The sequence below is a fragment of the Saccopteryx bilineata genome, chromosome 1 (assembly GCF_036850765.1).
Source record: "Saccopteryx bilineata isolate mSacBil1 chromosome 1, mSacBil1_pri_phased_curated, whole genome shotgun sequence".
Taxonomy (NCBI): domain Eukaryota; kingdom Metazoa; phylum Chordata; class Mammalia; order Chiroptera; family Emballonuridae; genus Saccopteryx; species Saccopteryx bilineata.
In genome coordinates, this window is record NC_089490.1 from 235,141,703 (window position 1) to 235,154,838 (window position 13,136).

Genomic DNA, 13,136 nt, shown 5'->3' on the forward strand with positions numbered 1-13,136 from the left:
ACCCTGTGGTCCTTAGTTTATGCAGCTAAGTTCACCAGTGCTGCACAGGTGGATGGAAGCACCTGTAGTGTCCAATCCAACCTTTCATCATTCCATATGGTCTTCCGCCCGTTTATGTAAGACTAGAACTTGTTATAGAGTTTTAAGAATCTCCTGTTATGGACAAGTAATGGAGTTAGTCACACACCCCAAAAAATAGGCCAAGAGAAGATCCTCAAGATATAGGGAATGGTGAGAATGAATTCAGGAGGTCAGAAGGCACAGAGTAGCAGTAAATGCATTTGATTATCTAGAATGCTGACTAAATAGGCAAAGGGGAAAATAACATGTGAGGAAAGTCAAAGGAAAATATTTTGAAAAGGAAGACTCCATCTGTTTTCTAGTTATCTATCCCCAATGCTTTGACTTTAAATTTTCCATCATTTTGTATTTGAATGATAGCAGCAATGGTAGCTAACTTTCGTTTCTTCACTCTTTTATTATTTATTTATTTGTTTATTTATTTATTTATTATTATTTTTTTTTACAGAGACAGAAAGAGAGTCAGAGAGAGGGATAGATAGGGACAGACAGACAGGAATGGAGATGAGAAACATCAATTATCAGTTTTTCATTGTGACACCTTAGTTTTTCACTGATTGCTTTCTCATGTGTGCCTTGACCGTGGTGCTTCAGCAGACCGAGTAACCCCTTGCTCAAGCCAGCAACCTTGGGTCCAAGCTGGTGAGCTTTGCTCAAACCAGATGAGCCCACACTCAAGCTGGAAACCTTGGGGTCTCAAACCTGGGTCTTCCGCATCCCAGTCTGATGCTCTATCCACTGAGCCACCACCTGGTCAGGCTCTTCACACTTTTTCATGTGGAAATACTGTAATTTAAAATAATAATCCCAGGAGCTGATATACTGTGAGGCTTTTGGCTTCTCAGATTTTTCTATTAGCTACAGCATCACAATGAAGTGCATATATATTTAATTATTATATGAAATATATTACCCAATAACTTGGAAACATAGGAGAATTATGTCCAAATAGCTCATTAATTCAGTGTGCATTAGATAATGTGCTTTTTCTTCATTTTTTTTCTTATTCAGTATCTTAGTAATTATTCTCCATGCTATCTTCCTTAAGTAGCATATATTTCTGAATTTTTCTAACTCTGTAATATCTTTAACATACAGAGACTCTACAGGTTGTACAAAGATGTTTGTGACATGCTGGTCCAAAATAATGAATAAAAGTTCACGCTGATAGCAGTGTACGGTGCAGTGTAGACTTCAGTGTGTGGTGCTGAGCACTCTCTTCTATCTATCTATCTATCTATCTATCTATCTATCTATCTATCTATCTATACCTATCTATCTATCTATCTATCATCATCTATCTATCATCTATCTATCTATCTATCTATCTATCTATCTATCTATCTATCTCTATCTCTCTAGCCATTTAATGGACTTTGACCCAGGAATACTGCTCAGAGACAGGGCAGCCAAAATTGCTGCTTCTTCCTGTGGCTCAAATGTCTTAGAAAAGTTGAGATCCCACAGAGCTCAAAGGAAAGGTAGCCACAGGGCTGTGAAATTTGCTCACTTTTAGTTTTCTATTCATTTCTTATGGACCTTTCAAAACTAAGACCTGTTGAGAATTTAAGTTTCAGGAGGAAGAATAACAACAACAACAAAAAAGAACATTTTTGAAATGATAAACGCTATGTTTATATCTTGTTAGTGAGCTCCTTGAAAGTGCTTTTAGCTTGGAGGTATAGAATTTGGGTAAATAACGTTCCCTACCAAGTGGAAGTTCTGCACAGAGAGGAACCATGCAGAGAAACTGAGAAAGCCTACCTAGCCAGAAAGGCTTTTCAGGAGAGAAGCTCTCCCTGAACTCCTACCTGGGCTGGGAAGGTATAAAGTGCTTCTTTATTGATAATGACGCAACTTGAAACAACTTGCTGGTGACATCTGTACAAAAACCAGAAATTGAATCATAATTCAAAATTTCAATTCAATCCTGTAACCTGCTCCCAGAACACAGAATGCTTCTGATGGGATAAATCAAAAAGGAACAGAGTTGACACAGATTTCTGGCACAATATTGGATTTTTTTCAGAGTACTACTGTGTATAAATAGGTAAAAAAAAATTAAACTGAATTTAAAAAAGGAAACCCACTATTTATTCAACAAATGAATGTTACATGCCTCCTTTGTGTAGGCAGAAAATACAATGAAAGCAAACATAATATCTGCTCTTTTTGTGTTAGCTTCTGTTGGAGCAGGCAGTCTCTAAATATAAAAACAAATGTATATGTAAAACATTTTAATGAGTGTTCTGAAGAAGAGGAGATAAGGTTATTATAGGGAAAGAATGACTAGATAAGTTGAGGAGGGGGCGACTTTGGCTACAATGTCCCAGGTCTTCAGACTCGGACTGAACTTGGTCCCCTGACTTCCTCTTTCTCCGGCTTGGAGGTAGCTGGTGTGGTATAGCTCCGTTTCCATCGTTGTGTGAGCCAGTTCCTGTAGTAACTCTCCTCTTTCTGTCTCCCCCACCTAACAGTTCTGGGGAGACACCCATACTATAAGGAGGGGGTTGCCTCCAGCACATTACCAGGCAGCCCCGCCAGACATCTGCTAGATGTTTAAGCTGCAGGGATAAAGGAAGAGGTGAGAAATAAATTGGGAAGTTGTTCCAGGGAAGACCTGTACTTCCCAGCCCCTAGGGGCTCTACAGATCTAGATCCTTCCTGTTCTCAAGCAAAAACCCAGGAGGATCATGTGCAGAAAACAGAAACACATCAAATACGGAGTAAGTCTTAGCAAAGCTGAAGCCCAGCCCAAAGCTTGGCGCCATTCCTGGTAGACTGAGGCACTCGACCATCCCCCAGGGTGGACAAGGAATCACTGGAAGGAGCCTCTAGGAGGTTAGGGTACAAATGCCAAATAAACTTAAAACAAAAAAAATCAAGGGATATATAAAAGTTCAGGAGAATATTACCAATACCAACACAAAAAAATAAATGCTAATAGAAACAAATCCATAGATGATTCAGATTTGTGAGGGAGCAAAGACATTAACATACCAATAAACAATATATTTTTCTAAAAGAAAAAGTGATGTCAAAGGATGGAACCAGAAAGAGCTGCCACTTCTCCATTACACTTTAGTGTCCTCCCTGTGCCCTGTACAGGCAAAGCCCAGCATTGTGCCAGACGCAAAGGAGAAAGGGTTGCAGGGTCTACTTCCAGCATTGCACAGCAGGGCACAGCAAGGTGAGCTGGGAGCCAAGAGGCACCACTTGGTAACCGGCACAGCACATATTGCTGGTCATTCTTGCCGTGAGAGGAACAAAGGGTCTGGGTACCTAGATTTGGGATTAAAGTTTTTATTATTGTGGTTAATTTGATAATTTTCTTAAAAGGCACATGTATTACCAACATCCCTGCCTTCAAGCAGCAGAAACACAATTTGAACCAATTTAACCAAAATTTGATAATGAATAAGTAACTGAAAAAATACTTTTGAACTCACAAAACTAAAGTTCAAGAACAAGGGTGGAATTTGTCAAAGAAATGATCATCACAAAAATGTATGTCTCTCTCCTCTATTATTCTCTTTATATTTTTATTTTCTCAGATAGACTGTGTCTAGTGGTATGAGCTCTAGATGCTGGTTGTAACAGGCACAGAGACATCCTTACATCCAGTTCTCCCAAGATGTAAATAAGATATTATAAAGATCTAGCACTTGGGCCAAAGGAATAGAGATTGATTGACCCCAGTTAGGTCACATGAATATGCCTTTCAGCCATGACCACGGGAAAGGAAGGACATGATTCTTGAAGAATAAATATGAGCCATTTAGCCACATACATCACATGCCTACTAGAAACATCATAAAAAATAATTATTAAATTATAATGGAAGATAATATCACATGTACTATAGGAATAAAATTATAAAGTCTTAAAAATTAAACTTGGGAATAAATGTACAAGATTGAACATTTTTACCTTTACTAAGGAATAGAGTAAAATGCTAAATATGGACTTCTCTCTGATAGTAGACACAATCTACACACCCTTTGGAATGGCAAACACACACACAAAACACGCAAAACGGGATAAGGTGTTTTTAAGGTGGGACCAAATAATATTAAGACCCTGAATTTCATTCAGGGAAATGAAGTGTTCTGTTTCTAGGCTACAGAGTATAATTAAAACAGGGAAGGAAAAAAGCCTCTTCTGAGCATTTAATAAAATTTCAATTAAAAAAATTTTATTATAAATTTTTATTAATTTTAATGGAGTGACATCAATAAATCAGGGTACATATGTTGAAAGAAAACATCTCCAGGTTATCTTGTTATTCATTTATGTTGCATAGCCATTACCCAAAGTCAGATTGTCCTCCATTACCTTCTATCTAGTTTTCTTTGTGCCCCTCCCCCTTCCCCTCTCCCTCCCTCTCTTCACCCCCCACCCCATAACCACCACACTCTTGTCCATGACTCTTAGTCTCATTTTTTATGTCCCACCTATGTATGGAATCATGGAGTTCTTAGTTTTTTCTGATTTACTTATTTCACTCCGTATAATGTTATCAAGGTCCATCCATTTTGTTGTAAATGATCCGATGTCATCATTTCTTATGGCTGAGTAGTATTCCATAGTGTATATGTGCCACATCTTCTTTATCCAGTCTTCTATTGCAGGGCTTTTTGGTTGTTTCCACGTCTTGGCCACTATGAACAATGCTGCAATGAACATGGGGCTACATGTGTCTTTACATATCATGTCTCTGAGTTTTGGGGGTATATACTCAGTAGAGGGATTGCTGGGTCATAAGATAGTTCCATTTTCAGTTTTTTGAGGAACCACCATACTTTCTTCCATAATGGTTGTACTACTTTACATTCCCACCAACAGTGGATTAGGGTTCCTTTTATTCCACAGCCTCTCCAACACTTGCTATTACCTGTCTTGTTGATAATAGCTAATCTAACAGGTGTGAGGTGGTATCTCATTGTAGTTATGATTTGCATTTCTCTAATAACTAATGAAGATGAGCATCTTTTCATATATCTGTTGGCCATTTGTATTTCTTCCTGGGAGAAGTGTCTGTTCATATCCTCTTCCCATTTTCTAATTGGATTGTTTGTTTGTTTGTTAAGTTTTATGAGTTCTTTGTATATTTTGGATATTAGGCCCTTATCTGAGCTGTCCTTTGAAAATATCATTTCCCATTTAGTTGGCTGTCTGTTTATTTTGTTATCAGTTTCTCTTGCTGAGCAAAAACTTCTTAGTCTGATGTAGTCCCATTCATTAATTTTTGCCTTCAGTGCTCTTGCCTTGGGATCACATTCATAAAATGCTCTTTAAAACAAAGGTCCATGAGTTAGGACCTATGTCTTCTGTGTACTTTATTGTTTCAGGTCTTATATTTAGGTCCTTGATCCATTTTGAATTAATTTTAGTACAAGGGGACAGACTATAGTCGAGTTTCATTCTTTTGCATGTGGCTTTCCAGTTTTTCCAGCACCATTTGTTGAAGAGGCTTTCTTTTCTCCATTGTGTGTTGTTGGCCCTTTATTGAAAATTATTTGACCATATATATGTGGTTTTATTTCTGGACTTTCTATTCTGTTCCATTGGTCTGAATGTCTGTTTTTATGCCAATACCATGCTGTTTTGATTATCGTGGCCCTATAATATAGTTTGAAGTCAGGTATTGTAATGACCCCAGCTTCATTCTTTTTCATTAGGATTGCTTTGGCTATTTGGGTTTTTTTTTTTGTTTTTTTTATTTTTCTGTATTTTTCTGAAGCCGGAAATGGGGAGAGACAGTCAGACAGACTCCTGCATGCGCCCGACCGGGATCCACCCGGCACGCCCACCAGGGGGCGACGCTCTGCCCACCAGGGGGCGATGTTCCGGGGCATCGCTCTGTTGTGACCAGAGCCACTCTAGCGCCTGGGGCAGAGGCCGAGGAGTCATCCCCAGCGCCCGGGTCATCTTTGCTCCAGTGGAGCCTCGGCTGCAGGAGGGGAAGAGAGAGACAGAGAGGAAGGAGAGGAGGAGGGGTGGAGAAGCAGATGGGCGCTTCTCCTGTGTGCCCTGGCCGGGAATTGAACCTGGGACTTCTGCACTTCAGGCCGACGCTCTACCACTGAGCCAACCGGCCAGGGCCTATTTGGGGTTTTTTATAGTTCCATATAAATCTGATGATTTTTTGTTTTATTTCTTTAAGAAATGTCATTGGAATTTTGATGGAAATTGCATTAAATTTGTATATTGCTTTTGGTAATATGATCATTTTGATTATATTTATTCTTCCTATCCAAGAACAAGGAATACTTTTCCATTTCATTGTATCATTTTTGATTTCCCTTAACAATGCTTTGTAGTTTTTGTTATATGGGTCCTTTACATTCTTTGTTTATTCCTAGGTATTTTATTTATTTTGTTGCAATAGTGAAGGGGATTATTTTTTTGAGTTTGTTTTCTAATGTTTTGTTGTTGGCATATAGAGAGGCTATTGACTTTTGTATATTAATATTGTATCCTGTGACCTTACTGTATTGGTTTATTGTTTCTAGTAATCTTTTTGTGGAGTCTTTGGGGCTTTTGATGTATAGGATCATATCATCTGCAAAAAGTGAAACCTTTACCTCTTCTTTCCTGATATGGATGCCTTTTATTTCTTTATCTTGTCTGATTGCTCGGGTTAGAACTTCTTGTACCACGTTAAACAAGAGTGCAGAGAGTGGACAACCCTGTCCTGTTTCTGATTTAAGGGGGAAAGTCCTCAGTTTTATGCCATTTAATATGATGTTAGCTGATGGTTTATCATATATGGCCTTTATCATGTTGAGATATTTTCCTTCTATACCCGTTTTGTTGAGTGTTTTAAATATAAAGTTGTGTTGTATTTTATCGAATGCCTTTTCTGCATCTATTGATAAGATCATGTGGTTTTTGTTTTTTGTTTTGTTGATATGGTATATTACATTAACTGTTTTGCATATGTTAAATCATCCTTGAGATTCTGGGATGAATCCCACTTGATCATGATTTATTATTTTTTTAATATGTTGTTGTATTCGATTTGCTAGTATTTTTTTTTTAGTATTTTAGCATCTGTATTCATTAGAGATATTGGTCTGTAGTTTTCTTTTTTTGTGCGTCCTTGCCAGGTTTTGGTATGAGGGTTATGTTGGCCTCATAAAATGTATGTGGAAGTATTGCTGCTGCTGCTTCAACTTTTTTGGAAGACTGAGTAGAATAGGAACCAAGTCTTCTTTGAATGTTTGATAGAATTCACTAGTATAACCATCTGGGCCTGGACTTTTATTTTTGGGGAGGTTTTTAATAGTTTTTTTCTATTTCCTCCCTGCTAATTGGTCTGTTTAGGCTTTCTGCTTCTTTGTGACTCAGTCTAGGAAAGTTGTATTGTTCTAGGAATTTATCCATTTCCTCTAGATTGTTTAATTTGGTGGCATATACTTTTTCATAGTATTCTACAATAATTCTTTGTATATCTATTATGTCTGTGGTTACTTCTCCTCTTTCATTTTGGTTTTTGTTTATATGAGTCCTTTCTCTTTTCTCCTTGTGTGTGTTGCCAAGGGTTTGTCAATTTTGTTGATCTTTTCAAAGAACCAGCTCCTTGTTTTATTAATTTTTCTATAGTTTTTCTGTTCTCTATTTTATTTATTTCTGCTCTGATTTTTGTTGTTTCCTTTCTTCGGCTAGTTTTGGGTTGTCTTTGTTCTTTTTTTTCTAGTGCCTTAAGGTGTGAAGTTAAGTGGTTTACTTGGGCTCTCTCTTGTTTGTTCATATATGCCTGAAGTGATATGAACTTCCCTCTTATTACTTCTTTTGCTGCATCCCAGAGATTCTGATATATCATATTGTCATTTTCATTTGTCTGTGTATATCTTTTTATCTCTGTGCTTATTTCTTCTTTGACCCACTCATTTTTTAAAAGTATGTTGTTGGCCTAACTTGTGGTGGTGCAGTGGATAAGGCGTCAACCTGGAAATGCTGAGGTCGCCGGTTCGAAACCCTGGGCTTGCCTGGTCAAGGCACATATGGGAGTTGATGCTTCCAGCTCCTCCCCCCTTCTCTCTCTCTGTATCTCCTCTCTTTCTCTGTCTCTCCCTCTCCTGTATTGGCTGGAAAGAAGATACCCTAGTTGCTGCCTGCAGAACAGGAGGTCTTAAAAGCTGTCAAGTCCCTCTTTTAATATAAAGCCATGAGTATGAAAGCTCTGCCAATCAGAGCCACCAGCTTAAGCAGGTAGGGGGGCGTTTTGACTTCTGTTCAGTTCCCCAGGTATATCTAGTTAAATTTGCCTTAGCGTTCCATGGGATTCTTTCCTGCAGGCTTCTTTCTTGTTAAAATCCTACAGCCTATCCTAACTTCTGCAGTGTTCTCTGAGGTTTGTTCCGTAGGAATGTGTTTTTCACCCTGTATCGGCTGACAGGAAGTTGCCCCTGCCCCTACATGCAGAGCAAGAGGCACTAAAAAATATCATGTCTCTTGTCTTAGATCACTGATCTGAGAGAGACCTTGTCAATTAAAGCCGCGTAAGTCAGTGGGGAGGTGAGCAGACTGAGGGTTAAGCTAATTTCAGTGATTAAATCCGCAGATCTGCTCCAGAGACAGACTGCAAGCTGCTTGCGTGCCCCTCTCCCTAGTGCTTCTGTATTTTTTCTTTCCAGGGATGTTAGCCAGAATGGCTGAGTGAGGCGCCCCACCCGCCAGGAGAGGTCCCAGGGTAGGGAAGTTCACTTTCGCGTACTCCCGGTGCGCTGTTGCTGGGGGAGCAGGGACCACACTGAGACTCTGGTCACAGCTCACACAGAGGCCTCTAACCCTGCCTCTCTGTCCAGGAACATGGGCACCCACTCCTGTGGTGCTAGGAGGACCCTCTTGCACACTGTCCACGCTCGCTGACCAGGATATCGGGATAATGGTGGCTGCTGCTCGCCCGCCTGCCTTTGCTGGGGTCCAGCACTGGCGTTTGCTTGCATGGGTTCAGTCACCGTGGGCACACTCTTTCTTCGACTTGGACATCTGTGCTGCAGCCTGGTTCCCTCCGTGCTCCTAGCCCCCACTTTCTCTCAGTTCCAAGTGAAAGCAGCCCTTTCTCAGGTTAGTGAGGAAGGTGGAGTGTTCCGTTCTCTATTTCCTACTGGGTTGATTACATATTTTGTCAATTTTTTGCTCGATCATACCTTCATGTTCAGTGTGTGGGACTTCCAGATGCTCCAAGGATAGATTTTTCTGTTACTGGTTGAAGAACTTGTTGAAATTTTGGGGAGAGTTATCAGGAGCGCTTCTCACAGCGCCATTTCTCTGACATCACTCCAATTAAAATTATTTTTGAGACCTGGTTGAGAGAAAATTGAGAGGCCAGCAATCATGTGAAGGCCAAATATTGTGCAATTAATGTAGTCAGTGTTGAGTTCAAGGGAACTGGACAATCTTTAGGGTCTGGTAATCTGGGACTAAATAGAATGTACCTAGCATAAAAGCCAGAGACTAGAAACTGATTATAAAGGGAGGCTAGACACTAAGTTTGGAAAGTAAGATGCAGAATTAATTTGAAGATAAAACATGTATTTTTTTTCCAAAGAATATTCACATTTACTTTTGAACAACCCTCGACAGCCCACCTTCTCCTTCATCCAACTTCAGGTCTTGACACTTGCAGACGGGGACAGTGATTTCAAGTAGGACTGAGGCTCTTATTGAGCTGAAGTGACATCTGAGGTGTACTCACTGCCCATAAGGTCTCTCACATTCATTTCTTCAGTTGAGACTCTGCCAGATGCCCTCATCTAGCCAGCCACCTCTGAGGGTCCCCACCGTACCCCTTGCTAAAAGATGCCCCATTACTAAATTGACCTCTGGAAAATTCTAACGTCTATTTGTGGCCACTACTTTTTCACCATTTTATTAGCTATTTGCAACTTAAAAATATTTTTTAAAATATTTGTGTCCAGCTCTTAAAAAAATATTTTCAGTACAGTATGTTTCTAATATGATTCAATTCACCCTTCCCAGAAGACAGACATCCCTCCTGGTACCACTCCAGTATATATTTTTAAATGCATCTGATTATTTGAAGCTCAGTCTTCACTTTTTTAGTATAAACTTATTCTTCCTATGAATAATGACATGGAGTTGATTAGCCATAAAAGCTGGCAGGGGACCCACAAGTCTTTATTAAACACAGTGTTCAGGATACAATTAAAGAAGCCTGCAGCAATAAAAACTGATTAACCCAAAATATCATTTACTAGCATTCAAAAGCTAAAGTAACACAAAATATTTATGACAAAGTAATAGGGTATACTTATAGTCAAAGTCTAAAGTCAAGCAATATACAAATATGATCTTCACAAGACAATGTCAGTTTTGTTTCCATCTCTGAAAAGTGCTTGAAATACTAGTAGAGTTCAGGGTTTTGTTAAATGGCTTTTTGGTTGGTTAAACTCTGTTCCCTTGTAAATGAACTCAATTAAAGGAGACTATTAATTGCTGCATTGGTGCCATTTCATTGACAAGGAGTTACCAAAGCTAAGTACAACACTGAAGAGAAGACATATTTTTTTCTCAAAGCAGCTGGTCACAGAGAAGGATTGTTCCCTCAAGAACCATAAAACTCTTGCATTTGACAGCCAGGCAGAGAAGGTGAGAGCAAAATAAACAGCACAGCTAACAGGACCTGTCACAGTGATGAATGCTGATGAGCAGTAATTAATGTGGATTCTTTAAAGCGAAGCCTAGAGGTCTAAGTCGGTGCCACCCATTTTGATGTGTGGAGGGGGGCAAGGGCCAGAGAGGGAAAAACACAGAGAAAATACTACTAAAAAAATAGAAAGCAAAATATAGCAGAGCAGTGTAAAACACGGTCCTCCCTCAGTTTGTAAGCTCTTCAATATTATTCAGGTCTAGAACCAGTGTTCACCTATAATAGGTATGATTACTCAGCCCATCCTTATTGTCTTAGCCATGGTTTTACCCATACATTGTCTGACAAACACTTATTTACCATTAGTGATATACAATTTTGAAAAAATGAGCATTTCCTTGTTCATTTGTAGACTATATTATTTTTTTTTGTTATCTTGGTAAAGTGGTATTTTTATACTTATGTTAAATTATTTCAGCAAAATTCTGAGAAAAACATTGTCACATTAAAAAAGAATGGTTAATATTCTTGTTATGGTAGAATAAATTATATTTTATAATTTTTTTTTTTTAGAATTACATCCTACAATACCAGAGCCTCATAATAAACTATAGAGTGCTCCTAGAGACATTATCAAGGTATTTAATTTCTTCAGCAGGTCATTCTTTGGTTTAAAAAAACAACAACAAAACTTCTATAGATTATCCATCCCCAAGCTTAGATTTAAATTATTAGAATATTAGCATAATCTCCATTAACCATTACTGTGCAGGTATGTGGAATACATTTATCAGGGTCAGGGTCCATACACAAGGCAGAATATTTTCTGATACTACTTTTCTAGCCATTTTTAATCAGTTTCTTAAAAGAGCAGTCTATGATCCTTTGTTGTAATCTATATGACACACCTTGCAAAAAATTCTCAGCAATCACCTTTTAGGGGCTGGAAATGTTATATCAGAATAATAGACTTGGTGGGGATGAAGACTTTTTCAGCGTGGGCACAACCTCCAGCCTTCCTCCTCAGACAATCCATTTTGGAAGCATATGTCACAGTTTCCCAAGTTCTGGTTTCCACCAGTGGAATGAATTTAACTCATCATTAATCATTCCCCCCACCCCACCCCTGTGGTTATTTTAGAAGTACCATTTGCTTCTTGGTTTCTCATGTGCAAGCCAGTTACTCTTTATAGTAAGACATTCATCTCCAATATGTAAGGAAAAGAACAATTTCTCTGCAGGTAAGAGGAATGAGAGGGGAAGAGACATTGAGTTAGCAGTGAGAAAGACAGTGCTGCAAGTCGAGGTCTATTTGCAGCCTCTTCCTGGAATGGTCGTGGCTAGTCTCTGAGCACCTACCTGATGCCATAACTTCCCCTCCACCGATTTAGCCTTGGCAGAATCCTTTTGAGTCATTGAAAGTCTAAAGAAGAAAGATGAGACATAAAACCTTTAAAATAACTGTTACTCTCTGAGAGCCATTTCACAGATCCCTTTTCTGTGCATGAAGACATATATCTGTGTGTGTGTGTGCACGCACAAGATAATACAGAGACTTTTTTCTATTTCCATTTGGCATTTTTACTTTTCTTTAATTAAGTGTGTGTTACTATCTCTTGATTAATTATTCTTCTTTTGATAATGGTTATTTTTTCAGAATCTTATTGATTAAATAAACATTCTCATTGGCTGATAATATGCAAGGCAATATTTTAGCAACAGAGAATAAAAAGATAAGTTTTTTGCTCTTGTAGTATTTACAAGTTTTAGGAATGCTACCATTATTCTTTTTCAGTTTGACATTTAAATGTTGTTCATGCTTGTTTTAGAGAGAAATTTATTTAGAGGGATATTTATATAGTCAAATAAAAACTTTTAAGATTGCAAGTTCTTTGTCATGATGAAAATTAATGTCTTTACTATGCATTATATTTACCTATTTATATATTTTATATTTTGTATATATATTTTTGTTTAAAATATTTAATTCATTTAAAATGTATTTTAGTATATGGTATGAGAGACCTATTTTTCTAATCATTAAACAGCACAGTATACTGATTATCTTTCATTTCCATTTCTCATAAAATTAAAATGAGATCATCAGTAGATTTACATATATACATTTATGTTATATAGTTTTTTTACCTTATGTTTATATATAAATACTTTTAAAATTATACTTTACATTTAGCTCATTTTTTTAATTTAGCAATTAACTACATAATAAATACTTGTATTCGTTCTGTCTATACTCATTCAAGGTCTATAAGTAAAGCTGAAATTCACCTTTACTAACATTTCTAGTCTCATCCCCTTGTTACTGATTCATTTTGTAAATTCTTAGACATTTTCCCCATGCAATTTCGCTCCATCTACGTATGTAGTCATACACAGGATGGTTTAGTGGTATATGTATTTTTTTTACCTATTA

General features: G+C 38.0%; 1 non-coding gene across 1 annotated transcript; it reads right to left on the reverse strand.

The window, feature by feature from the left end:
- Positions 1-6,110: 6,110 nt before the first annotated feature.
- TRNAF-GAA (transfer RNA phenylalanine (anticodon GAA)) lies at positions 6,111-6,186 on the reverse strand. The gene has a single exon. It is a non-coding gene; the product is annotated as a tRNA-Phe (tRNA).
- Positions 6,187-13,136: the final 6,950 nt, after the last annotated feature.